This window comes from Bufo bufo, chromosome 5 (genome assembly GCF_905171765.1).
Source record: "Bufo bufo chromosome 5, aBufBuf1.1, whole genome shotgun sequence".
NCBI lineage: Eukaryota > Metazoa > Chordata > Amphibia > Anura > Bufonidae > Bufo > Bufo bufo.
In genome coordinates this window covers 452,694,543-452,708,793 of record NC_053393.1, presented here as the reverse complement: position 1 = coordinate 452,708,793, position 14,251 = coordinate 452,694,543, and positions in this window count along the sequence as shown.

Sequence of the window (14,251 nt, the reverse complement as noted above, 5' to 3'; positions counted from 1 at the left end):
TGGCCCCTGTCCCACATTGCTGCACTTCTTACCGCTAAGTCCCTCCTGCACTGAGTTAGAAGTGGTCACTGCGGCTTGGCTTCTTATTTGTGGTCCTTAACTTCTGACAGTGCCTGATCTGGAGCTGCAGGTGTGTAGTTTAGCTGGCACGAGCCTCTACCTCTTAGGGCTCTTTCACAGCAGCTGATCCCGTGCGTGGAATCCGCTGCATGAAAGAGTGCCAAGCCCCGTTCCGGACAGCAGAGACACGGAGCACTAACATGACTGATAATGCTCCGTGCCTCTCTGTGATCTTTTTACTACAAAATCACGGTGACAACTTTATCTTACTGTGATTTTGTAGTAAAAACATCAGAGAGGCACGGAGCATTATCAATCATGTTACTGCTCCGTGTCTCTGCTGTCCGGACCGGGGCTTGGCTCTCTTTCATGCAGCGGATTACCTGAACGGCATCCGCTTGTGTAAAAGAGCCCTAAGGCTACTTTCACACTAGCAATTTTTGCGGATCCGTCATGGATCTGCAAAAATGTTTCCGTTACAATAATACAACCGCATGCATCCGTTATGAACGGATCCGGTTGTATTATGTCTTATAAAGCCAAGACGGATCCGTCATGAACTCCATTGAAAGTCAATGGGGGACAGATCAGTTTTCTATTGTGTCAGAGAAAACGGATCCGTCCCCATTGACTTAAATTGTGTGTCAGGACGGATCCGTAAAAACGCTGCAGGCAGTGTTTTGGTGTCCGCCTCCAGAGCGGAATGGTGACTGAACGGAGGCAAACTGATGCATTCTGAGCGGATCATTTTCCATTCAGAATGCATTAGGGCAAAACTGATCCGTTTTTGGACCGCTTGTGAGAGCCCATGACGGATCTCACAAACTGAAAGCCAAAACGCTAGTGTGAAAGTAGGCTTATACTGTCAGCTCAGTCCTACATACAGGATGTGGAGGCAGAGCCAGTGACGTGGCGCACAAGTCCTGCATGCGGTGCCTCTGCTCCACCTCCTTGCTTCTCTGACAGAGTGTTGAGGCTGAGCTGCGAACTGCTGCCCCCATTAGTGCCCCCAGTAATAGTAATGCCATTAGTGCCCTCCAGAATTAATAATGCCCCCAATAATTGTAATGCCTCCATTAGTGCCCCAAGTATTGATAATGCCCTCCATTAGTGCCCCCAGTAATAGTAATGTCTCCATCAGTGCCCCCAAGAATTACTAATACCCCCCAGAATTACTAATGCCCCCATTAGTGCCCCCAAAATGTATAATGCCCCCTTCTTTGCTTGTACAAAGAATAAAAAGGACTCGCCTCATCCATTTCATGGCGTCTCTGTGAACACTCGCTGCTCACTGGATGCTCAGCACAGGACCTGCTACCCAGCGTGATGACGTGTCGCAGGTCCTGCTGCTTCCAGTGAGCAGCGAGTGTTCACCTGCGGCGCGATCAAATGGAGGAGGTGAGTTTTGTTTTTTTTCCTTAACACGAGTGGGGGAGGGGGCAGGAATTAAAGGCTGTATTAAAGAGCTGGCTACAATGGAAGCGCTCATTAGTAACAGTCCATATAAGAAAATACTAGCACCTGCAGGGGCACTAAATTACTGGCTTGGCCAGTGACATACCAGCCAGGTGGCAACACTGATAGTAGCCTGTACCACCAATCTGCATCACCACTGATCCTCCCTGGACTCCCCGAGGATACATTCCCACAAAAAAAACTGCAAAATGGTCAATTTTTTTTTCACTGATGCCTTTCTGAGAAACGGTCGTTAAGAATTGCTCCTTCAATTGTATGAGCGCTGTCTGTCCTTGAAAACTGAAAAAATAGACATGTCCTATATTTTTTTTACATTCGTTTTTCACGAGGCATCAACAAAACAGCCATGTGAATAACCCCATACACTACCATTGATCTTAACATGGCTGTTAAAAAAACGGCCATCACACAGCCATTCGTTACTGTTGTGTGAGCATCTGAGTGGAGAACGGAGGTACTGTACAGTGCAAGAGAGCTAATAGTCCATCAGAACTACATGAGAACCATCTGCTTTCACTTTACATTTTATTATTGTCACTTGAAAATCAGCACGGGTCCACTTTGTGACTGTTTGGGAGATAGTCTATGATGCTGTGATTTCCAGCCAGACTGTGGGTCTGTTGTACTGTGCTTACGGTGCAGTATCCCAGGGTTAATTATTGCCAAAAGGGTGATTTATTGTCAAAGCCCTCACTTCTTTATGTGCTGTGTGATGCTAAAAGAAATGTATGGGCAACAGTTAATATTGGCAGACTGTTTAGGTTACCAGGGTGATGGACTTAACCCTCCACCTGGTTAGAGAGTCTAGTCTGAGCAGAGCTAAAGGAAAGACATTTGGGTGACCGATCCTGAAGACCAGGCCCAAGTACAGAGAACCTCAGTCTCTGAGACTACAGCTGTCAAAGGAGCAACTCTTCTTCCAGAGTATCCCTGAAGGAAAGAGACCATACTTTATAGAAGGTCCAGAACCATTCAGGCAGTGCAAGAAAATGTCATTAAGGTATTTGCTTGTTTATGACATGAGAGACTTTACTGCCATGGGAAGGACTATTGTCCTCCAGCACATACCACACTTTAAGACGGACTGGCCATACGTATCTAAATTCTGCACTCCTCCGCCCCCGGGAACTGCAGGAGTCTTCAGATGCACATTCTATCACATCTGAACAAGGAGGTGTCATCCCTAGATTACATATGTCCAATTCCCAAGTTAGTAAGGAATTCTCTTTTGTGGTGGACAAAGACAGAGAACCTGAGTCAGGGAGTGGAATGGATAAAGGACAATCCTTTAATAATCACAACAGATGCCAGTCCACAGGGGTGGGGGGCTCACTCAGTTGTGGGGTTTTCCGAAAGTCAGTGGTCAGTGTTATAAGGCCAACAGTCCCAAAATTACAGGGAGTTGAGGGTGATAGATTGTGTTTTAAAAGAATACCTTCCCTCCCTAATAGACCGACATGTTAGGATTCTGTCAGACAGTGCAACAGCGGTAGCCTATGTCAACAGGCAGGGGGCACAAGATCACCTCAGTTAGGCTAGTTTCACACTAGCGGCAGCCTTCTCCGGAAGGCTGTTCCGGCAGGTGACATGTCGTAGTTGCATTCCGGCCGCCTCTCTGCATGTTTGCCGTGCTACCGCCGGAACTCCAGCCCGCCCCAATTATAGTCAATGGGGCTGGAGCGGACCTCCAGTGGCACGTGTGCATTAGCATAAGCACGGATCCGGCAGGCTGTTCACCCACCGGAACAGCCTGCCGGAGAAGGCTGCCGCTAGTGTGAAAGTAGCCTTACTGGGTCTGACGTTCGAGATTTTCCAATTACTAGAAGAGAGAGTGCTTTCTCTTTCAGTGGTGCACCTAAAAGGCTAAAAAAAAACTGTCAAGCAGACTTCCTAAGCAGGCACAAGATCAGTCAGGGGGAATGGGGCCTTTGCCAGGAAGTATTCGACCAGATAGTTTGTCTATGGGGAACTCCACCAATAGACCTTTTTGCTTCCAGGAAAAACAGGAAGTGCAGGAGTTTTTTTTTCTCTCAGCCCAGGGGATCAGTCCCAGAGGATAGATGCTCTGTCTCAACCTTGGGGCAAGGATCTGGTTTACGCATTTCCGCCTCTCAGTCTATTGCCCAGGGTAATCCAGAAAATCAGGAGGGAGGAGGCAACGGTAATTCGAATAGCTCCCTAATGGCCGAAAAGAGCATGGTTTACTTGGTTAAGGAAGCTGTCTCTTTCAGATTCCTGGTGGCCATTACGTCAGCCAGGCGGGTGGGGGAGATTTCTGCCTTGTCTGCCCCCCATTTATACCTCGGTTTTGGAAGACAGGATTGTATTTATACCGGATCCTGCTTTTCTTCCAGAGCTGGTCTCCTATTTTGATAGATCTCAGGAAATCATTTTGCCCTCCTTCTGCCAAAATCCCAAAAATGAAGGGGAGGAAAGATTCCATACACTGTCACGACCATGGTCATGGTCGTGACTCCTGTATTCGCATGCTGTTGCCTGCGGTCTGGTTTGGTTGTTCAACCACAGGTGAGGGCCGCTAGTATGTTGCCTCACTTGTGGTTGCCGCTGGCAACATGTAGTTAATTCACAGTTTAGCAGCCTGAGCTGGTGATGGGCAGCTTGCTGCAATGTGCATGCGGTTGCACCTGGCAACCTATCTTTGTTAGGTGTGTCTTTTGTATGTCTGGTGTGCACAGGGTTTTAGTTGTGTGCACTTTCTCCTTTAAGTGGCTGTCTTCCCTTCCCTGGTGTGAGAAGGGTTAATTCCCTTCTGTGTGTGAACACTGGGTGTGTCTGTGTGGGTGTGGCCACTTTGGGCCTATATAGCCTCAGTTGAAACCTTATGTCTGATGTTAGATGATGTGGATATGGTCTTTCTGTTTATTGCAGCTATGGTTTCCTGGGTTCCTATGTGGTGTGTGCTGTGTCCGTTAGTGTTGTTGTGGACAGCAGCACTTGTACATGGGTTCCAGGTTATGTGTCTGTGGCAGGTAGGTGGTGTTACTAGTTACATTTACCTGCCATTGCCATTAGCTGTTTATGTTCCCCTTTACTTGCAGCTTGGCCACGTTAGACTCCTGTTTCTCCGCGTCCAGGAGGAACGGGCTGTCTACCCAGCTCCTAGCGCAGGGATCGGCGGAGGGTCAGAAGGGATCCGAGGTTCCGGAGAATGAGCCCTCCTACCTTCAAGGGCGGCTCATGCAGCTAGGAGTCAGGGTCAGATTAGGGAAGCTCTAGGAGGTGACCTGCTCCCTAATTCTGTGGTTCTGGCCAAGTAGCGACCTCTCCATCTTCTGGCTTCGCATGGCTGAGGGTTTCCCCCATCCTCAGCCGTGACATACACTAGATGTAAGGAGAAGTGTGTGTAGGTACTTAGAATCAACCAAGGAATGGAGGAAAGCCCCTCAGTTGTCTAAAAGGAGTGTAAAAGTTACAAGTCGTACTATAGCTAGATGGATAATGAGAACAATAGGTTTAGCCTATTCTTCGGCAGGTCTTCAGGTTCCTACGGGGTTCACAGCCCATTCCATCAGGGCTGTAGCTTCTTCCTGGGCGGAGAAAGGCTGTGCCACCATTGACCAAATTTGTAGAACTGCTACCTGGAGCTCTCTAAACGCCTTTTACAAACATTACAGATTGGAGCTATCATCTGCTCAAGACTTGGCCTTCGGGAGGAAAGTCTTGCAGGTGGTGGTCCCACCCTAAGATTTATCTAGTCTAATCTCTCACAGGTGCTGTCATGGGGCGTAATGGAAATACATTGATTACTCTTACCGGTAATCCATTTTCCATGAGTCCATGACAGCACCTACGTTATTCCCCAGCCTATATATATATGTTTAAAAAAAGCGTGTATATGGAAAAGTAATCTTAAAGAAGAAATATGCTTGTAGACATATATTTAAGGTTCTTTTGTATAATGATATGTTCACAAGGTTTCACTGTACAGTCATGTGAAAAAATTAGGACACCCTTTGAAAGCATGTGGTTTTTTGTAACATTTTTAATAAATGGTTATTTCATCTCCGTTTCAACAATACAGAGAGATTAAAGTAATCCAACTAAACAAAGAAAACTGAAGAAAAGTCTTTTCAAGATCTTCTGTAAATGTCATTCTACAAAAATGCCTATTCTAACTGGGGAAAAAGATAGGACACCCTCACATGTATTCCCTCTTAAATTGGCTCAGATCTCACACAGGTATATCACACCAGGTGCACATAATTAGTAGATCGTTACTCTGCATGTTGAATGAGGCTTGCCCTATTTAAACCTCAGACATTTAGTTTGGTGTGCTCCTGACTGTTGAAGTGGGAGTGAGCACCATGGTGAGAGCAAAAGAGCTGTCAGAGGACTTCAGAAAAAAGATTGTAGCAGCCTATGAGTCTGGGAAGGGATTTAAAAAGATCTCAAAAGATTTTGAAATCAGCCATTCCACTGTCCGGAAGATAGTCTACAAGTGGAGGGCTTTCAAAACAACTGCCAACATGCCCAGGACTGGTCGCCCCAGCAAGTTCACCCCAAGAGCAGACCGCAAGATGCTAAAAGAAGTATCCAAAAACCCTAAAGTGTCATCTCGAGAACTACAGCAGGCTCTGGCTACTGTTGATGTAGAAGTACATGCCTCTACAATCAGAAAGAGACTGTACAAGTTTAACTTGCATGGGAGGTGTGCAAGGAGGAAACCTTTGCTTTCCAAGAGAAACATCGAGGCCAGACTGACATTTGCCAGCGATAAAGTTGACAAAGACCAGGACTTCTGGAATAATGTTCTTTGAACAGATGAGTCCAAAATTGAATTATTTGGACACAACAGCAGAGGACATGTTTGGCGTAAACCAAACACAGCATTCCAAGAAAAGAACCTCATACCAACTGTGAAGCATGGAGGTGGAAGTGTCATGGTTTGGGGCTGCTTTGCTGCAGCAGGACCTGGTCAGCTCACCATCATAGAATCCACGATGAATTCTACTGTGTATCAGAAGGTGCTTGAAGAACATGTGAGACCATCAGTTAGAAAATTAAAGCTGAAGCGGAACTGGACCATGCAACATGACAATGACCCAAAACATACTAGTAAATCAACCAAAGATTGGCTGAAAAAGAAGAAATGGAGAGTCCTGGAATGGCCAAGTCAAAGTCCAGATTTGAATCCCATTGAGATGCTGTGGGGTGACTTGAAAAGGGCTGTACGTGCAAGAAACCCCTCAAACATCTCACAGCTGAAAAAGTTCTGCATTGAGGAGTGGGGTAAAATTTCCTCAGACCGATGTCGAAGACTGGTAGATGGCTACAAGAACCGTCTCACTGCAGTTATTTCAGCCAAAGGAGGTAACACTCGCTATTAGGGGCAAGGGTGTCCTATCTTTTTCCTCAGTTAGAATAGGCATTTTTGTAGAATGACATTTACAGAAGATCTTGAAAAGACTTTTCTTCAGTTTTCTTTGTTTAGTCGGATTACTTCAATCTCTCTGTATTGTTGAAACGGAGATGAAATAACCATTTATTAAAAATGTTACAAAAAACCACATGCTTTCAAAGGGTGTCCTAATTTTTTCACAAGACTGTATATAGAAATTTGCAGTCCTATGGATCTTGTCACAAACTGAGTAATGAAGTGTGGAGAGCCCTTTTAAAGATCTGGGAAGTTCCTGTTTAATGTCCGGTAGGGGGAGGATCTCTCACAGGTGCTGTCATGGGCTCATGGAAAACAGATTACCAGTAAGTGTAATCAATGTATTTTGGTCCACATCCATATGTCCATTCAGTGACATCTGCAAAAATATAGAACATGTCTTAGGCTACTTTCACACTAGCGTTCGGGGCTCCGCTTGTGAGTTCCGTTTGAAGGGGCTCACAAGCGTCCCCGAACGGATCCGTCCAGCCCTAATGCATTCTGAATGGATGCGGATCCGCTCAGAATGCATCAGTCTGGCTCCGTTTGTCCTCCGCTCCGCTCAGCAGGCGGACACCTGAACGCAGCTTGCAGCGTTCGGGTGTCCGCCTGGCCGTGCGGAGGCAAACGGATCCGTCCAGACTTACAATGTAAGTCAATGGGGACGGATCCGTTTGAAGTTGACACAGTATGGCTCAATTTTCAAACGGATCCGTCTCCCATTGACTTTCAATGTAAAGTCAAAACGGATTGGTTTGCATTATCATGAACAAAAAAAAAAAAATTTTTTTTTTTTTTTTTTTTTTTGTTCATGGTAATGCAAACGGATCCGTTCTGAACGGATCTAAGCGTTTGCATTATAGGTGCGGATCCGTCTGGGCACATACCAGACGGATCCGACCTAAACGCAAGTGTGAAAGTAGCCTTATTATTGTCCGCATTATGGTCAATGATAGTAATGTTCTATTATGAACTAGAAGTTCTGTTCCGCATAATGCGGAATGCACTCGGCCTGTATTTGTGTTTTGCAGATCCGCAATCTGCAGAACGAATAACAGTCAACGGTCGTGTTCATTAGCCCTTACAGAAACTGCCTTGCTGTGCTATGCTATTTGCGTCGCTCCCATTCACTGCAGTGGGAGTTACAGAAACAATCGAGCACCTACTCAGCCGCTTCTGTAAACTTGGCAACCTGAAGTAGGCTCTTAGTCCCGTCTCATTGTGGAAACAGCAATATGGGACCTACTAACAGCCAAAACCCAAAAACATTACTCTGTCCTCCCTTCTCCTTGACCTGTCCTCTGACTTTGACACAGTCGACCACTCCCTTCTGTTACAAACTTTCTCATCTCTTGGCATCACTGACCTGGCCCTCTCCTGAATCACATCATACCTCACAGAGCGGACATTTAGCGTCTCCCACTCTCACACCACCCCCTCGTCTCATCCCCTCTCTGTTGGTGTCACGCAAGGCTCTGTCCTAGGACCTCTGCTCTTCTATATCTACACTTTCAGCCTGGTACAGCTCATAGAGTCCCATGGCTTTCACTATCACTTTTACGCTGACGACACACAAATCTACCTCTCTGGTGCAGACATCACCACCTTACTATCCAGAATCCCACAATGCCTATCTTCCATATCCTCCTTCTTTTCCTCTCGCTTTCTAAAACTTAACATGGATAAAACAGAATTCATCATCTTTCCCCCATCTTGCTCAACCCCCCGAACAGACCTATCACGACTGCACACTCTCCCCGGTCAACCAAGTCTGCTGCCTTGGAGTGACCTTGGATTCTGCCCTCTGCTTCCGACCACACATCCAAGCCCTTTCCACCACCTGCCGCCTTAAACTCAAAAACATCTCCCGCATCCGCGATTTCCTCAACTTTGAGTCTGCGAAAATGCTTTTACATGCCCTTATCATCTTCCACCTACACTACTGCAACATCCTCCTCTGTGGCCTTACATCTAGCAGTCTCGCACCCCTCCAATCAATCCTCAACTCTGCTGCCAGACTAATCCATCTCTCACCCTGCATCTCCTCTGCCTTTCCCCTCTGCCAATCCCTTCACTGGCCCCCCCCATTGCCCAGCGAATTCAGTTCAAAATACTAACAAATACATACAAGGCTGTCCACAACCTGTCCCCTCCCTACATCTCTGAGCTACTTTCCCGATACATTCCCACACGCAATCTCCGATCCTCACAAGACCTCATTCTCTCCCCTCCTCTTATCACCTCTTCCCACAATCGCCTCCAAGATTTCTCCTGTGCATCCCCAACACTCTGGAACTCGCTACCCCAACATATCAGACTCTCACCTACAGTGGAATCCTTCAAAATAAACCTAAAAACCCACCTCTTCAGACAAGCCTACAACCAGTGACCCTGCTGCCTCTATACCGCCATGACCAACTTTACCCTCTCCTACTGTGTTCTTCTCCCATACCATGTAGGTTGTAAGCCCTCACGGGCAGGGCCCTCTCTCCTTCTGTACCAGTTTGTAATTCGTCTTGTTCATGCTTAGTGTAATTGTCTGTATTATGTATGTTAACCCCTTTTCATATGCACAGCGCTATGGAATGAATGGCGCTTTAATAAAAAATAATAATAATAACCTTTTTAACATCCACCTATCTGCTTGGTTTTTGTTTCCACATCTCCCATAGATTTGTATGGAGCAGGAGTACACATGCGTGCCCACAATTCAGGAACATCTCCCTTTCCTTGAAATCTGTCCCTTCCCTACCGATCTAACAGGATAGGTGGTCAATGTTGACTTAAAGGGGTTTTCCAAGTGTTTTATACTGATGATTTATGTTCAGGGTAGGTTATCAGTTTAAGATCGGTGGGTGTCTGTCTCCTGGCGCCCCCACTGATTAGTTGTTTGAAGAGGCCTCGGTGCTCCAGTGAGCGCCCTGGCCTCCTCGCAGCTTACCAAGCACAGCATAATACTCAGCTCTGTTTTTGGAAAGAAAGACAAAGACAGGAAGTTCTCCCTGCTCTGCAGAAACATGCTCTGCAGCCTCTTGGTTAAGGAGAGTGGTAGATGGATTTAGATGTGCAGGAACATGGTTAAAAGTTTGTTTAAAGGGTCACTAACTTTTCGAAAAACTTTTGATGTATCATAGAGACATATGAAAAGTTTAGATCTGTGGGGGTCTGATCACAGGGGCCACCACCTGTCTCTAGAACGAGGGGAGAGAAGTGCTTGCATATCGCACTCTCTCCTTGCTGCATGAGACAGGCTCCATATAAGTCTATGGGCACATCTCAACATCATCCAGCGTGTGATATGCATGCTCTTCTCTCCCTCTGTTCTAGGGATCAGTGAGGGTCTCAGCACTCTGACCCCCACCAATCTTAACTTTTGATATGTATCTATGAGATAGCACAAGTTTTTTGAAAAGTTAGTGACCATTGTAGGAAAGCGCAAGGGTCGGTCGATGACGGAAGGTATCTGTCACCGAGGTTCCTGGCCTCGGTGGAGTAAGAGCCAGTTTTCATGTTTTTATGTGTCAGCAGCAGTTGCTGTTTGTATAGCTGATCCGGGACGGCTCTTACTGGAACTAGTCAAAGTGCTGGGTAGGTGACTACTCCCCAGGTTCCAAGCCGGGTCTTGACTGGCCTATAAAAAACCCAGCCGGCAGTGTCAGCTGGGTGTGATTACCTCTCTCTCTGACATAGGAGCTCTGGGATTCGCTGGATTGGAATCTGAGCCGTGTGCTAGGCTGGAGGCCTGAGTTTGGGAGGGCTGCTGTGTCCTGAGTAATGCCGATCGGGTTTGAACTAACACCTAGGATAACAGGTGACTGTGTTGCTGTATAAACTGTCTAGGTGTAAACTAACACCAGAACTGCAAATGGACTGTCGTACTGTTTTGTTGCCATAAGTGTGAATAAAACACTGAAGGTTTTTGAATTACAAACTGGTCTTTGCCTCTATACTGCGTCCACTTGTCCTGTCTACCAGAGCGAATCCCCACAATTGGTGGAGGATGCGGGCATCGCAGTGAGGTTGGTATGAAGACCGAAATATTTTAGTTGTTCCGGGCACGGTTGTATGTCCTACATCAAACCAGCGAGATTACAACCCGTGTCCCTCGACAAAATGGAAGCTGTCGTGAAAGCCCTCATGGAGGCTAACCTGCAACAGCGGGAGGCCAAAAAGCATCAGCAGGAAACAAACCAGCTGCTGTTACAACATGTAATGGCTTTACAAGCAGCAGGAGCATTCCAGAGTGTCCATGATGCCCGTAAATCGGTCAGTGTGGCGATCCTATTTGACGATCTTCGAGAAGGTAGCCTTGAGAGAGAAGCTACCCCGGGAGCAATGGGCTGAGGTCGACACTCCATTCCTGGCATCTGGACCCCAGTAGGTGTATTTTGACTTACTGGACGATCAAGCGGCTGATTACCCGACAGTAAAGAGTGAGATCCTGGTGGGGTGAATGTATTAGTCCGGGCCCAGCGGGTTCATCAGTGGGAGTTTAACCCGGCTGAGCCCGCGAGGCCCCCGTATTATACCCTATTACACCTGTTGCAAAAATGGCTGTAACCTGACGTGCTGAGTCCCACTGCTATGTTGGACCGTCTGTTGGCTGATGTATTCTGGAGGGCTTTGCCGTACCCCCTCCAGCACTGGATTGGCCAGGTGTCTCCTGGTAATGCCCTTGAGATGGTGGACCTAGTGGAATGCTATGAGGCTACAAGGAATTTGAAAGGGGGTTCGTTTGGGAGGGGGGAAGCCCCAGAAATCTCCATCACAGACCCAGAGACTTGTGCCAACCACGCCTGCCCGGGGTGTACCCCCCCGTAGACCCGGCTCCAATAGCATGCTGGCGGTGTCAGGAGCCTGGTCACGTAAGGGCCGACTGTTCCCATCGGGGCAAACCCATGGAGACTAACTATGGATACCGCAACTCGTGTACGCCAGGAAGCTGTGTGCATCAGGTATCCCAGAGAATATAGACAATAACCCCCTGTGCCAGGTAGAAGTGGGAGATACTATGGAAGTGGCTTTGTTGTACTCAGGGAGTCTAGTGTCCCTGGTAAGAGCTACCCTGGTGCGGCCCGACGAGTATACTGGCTGAAAAATCGGGGTTGTGTGCATACATGGAGATTTAAAGGACTATCCCACCGCCCTGGTGTCTCTATCCATGGGAAGCGGCAGGTGGACCCACGAGGTAACCGTTGCCAGGACTTTCCGGGCTGTGAGAGTTGTTGATGCCCTTGGATCAGGGGTAACTCCAGCAGAGTGGCCTGGCTCGGGCGAGAGGCAAGAACCCTGGGAACCCAAGGCTGAAGGGCCCGCGGTAGGGGTGATCGGCACTTCGGTGGAAGATGGGGAGACAACCCCGATGAGATGTTGTTAGGAGACATTGAGGACATGCCGTCGGTTCCTGAATTGGCAGACCTCAATGTCTCCGGTGAAAATTTTGGAACCACACAACACCAGGACCCAACCTTATACAGGGCCTGGGAGAATGTTGTAATACTTGATGGTGAACCACAAAAACCTGGGGCCGAGTCGATGTTTCCCCGTTTTGTCGCTCACCAGGAAATGCTGTATCAGGTAAACCAACTACGGGGTGAGCATGTTGAACAGCTGGTGGTGCCCAAAACGTATCGCAAGCTCATATTGGAGCTTGCCCACCAACATGTTCTTGGGGGTCACTTGGGATGGCATAAAACGCAGGATCGGATACTACAGCAGTTTTACTGGCGTGTTCAGAGAGGTAGAAGAGTTTTGTAAATCTTGCCCAACCTGCCAGATAAATAGCCCTCAGCCACATTTCCGGAGTCCCCTGGTACCTTTCCCGATTATCGAGGTCCCATTCGAGCGAATCACTATGGATCTTATAGGCCCAGTACCGAAGTCCACTAGAGGGCACCAGCACATCTTGGTCGTCCTCGACTACGCCACTTGGTACCCGGAGGCGGTGCCACTGCGACATACATCAGCCAAACTCATAGCTAAGGAGTTAATGGAGACGTTTTCCTGAGTGGGACTACCTAAAAAGGTTCTGACCGACCAAGGGAACCCTTTTATGTCCAAGGTCATGAGGGAACTCTGTAAGTTGCTCCACATAAAACAGCTACGGACGTCCGTGTATCATCCGCAAATGGATGGCCTGGTAAAAAGATTTAATCAAACATTAAAAAACATGTTAAAAAGAGTGGTGTCTAAGGATGGGAGGGATTGGGACCTTCTTCTGCCCTATCTCATGTTCGCAGTGCAAGAGGTGCCCCAGGCCTCTACTGGGTTCTCGCCCTTCGAACTGCTATATGGCAGACACCCTCACGGTCTGTTGGACATAGCCAAAGAAGCATGGGAACAACAACCCACAACATTGTTATTGAGTACGTCACCCAGATGCAAGGACGGATGGAGACAGTGTTGCCTCTGGTCAGGGAGCATATGGAGGCAGCGCAGCAAGCCCAGAGTCGGGTCTATAATCGGCAGGCTCGGGTCCGGATCTTTAACCCGGGAGATCGGGTTTTGGTTCTTGTACCAACCATAGACAGGAAGTTCCTAGCTAGGTGGCAGGGGCCCTACAAGGTACTCAATAAAGTTGGAGAGGAAAATTACAAGGTACACCAGTCGGGGAGGCAAAGGCCGGAGCAGGTGTACCATGTGAATTTACTAAAACCATGGAAAAATAGGGAGTCCTCTACTGAAGACAGCCCACGGACAGATTTTCTAGGAGAAGAGGTTCAGGCCCCTCAGTCTGATGCAAGAGAAGTAGTTGCCATAGTAAAAATTGCTGACAGCCTCTCCTCTAAACAGGCTCAGGAAGCCAGGGAGTTAATTAGTCGGAACACGGATGTGTTCTCAGACCTCTCTGGACGCACATCCATAATCCAGCATGACATTGTCACTTAGCCTCAGGCAAAAGTCCAGTTAAAACCATACCGGGTACCTGAGGCTCGGCGACAAGCCATCTCGGAGGAAGTGCAGCTAATGCTCCAACAAGACGTCATTGAGGAGTCCAAAAGTGAATGGGCCAGTCCGATAGTCCTAATACTCAAGCCGGACGGGACATTACGGTTCTGTAACGATTTTCTCAAACTAAACAAAATCTCCAAGTTCAATGTGTATCCCATGCCCCGGGTAGATGAGCTTATCAAGAGGTTAGGACAAGCCCGATATTTTTCTGTTTTGGACCTCATGAAGGGCTACTGGCAGGTGCCCTTAACGGAGGCTGCCAAAGAGAAAACTGCCTTTATCACCCCTGAGGGGCTGTATCAGTATAAAGTGTTACCCTTTGGTCTGCATGGTGCCCCCGCCACGTTCCAATGACTCATGAACATTGTA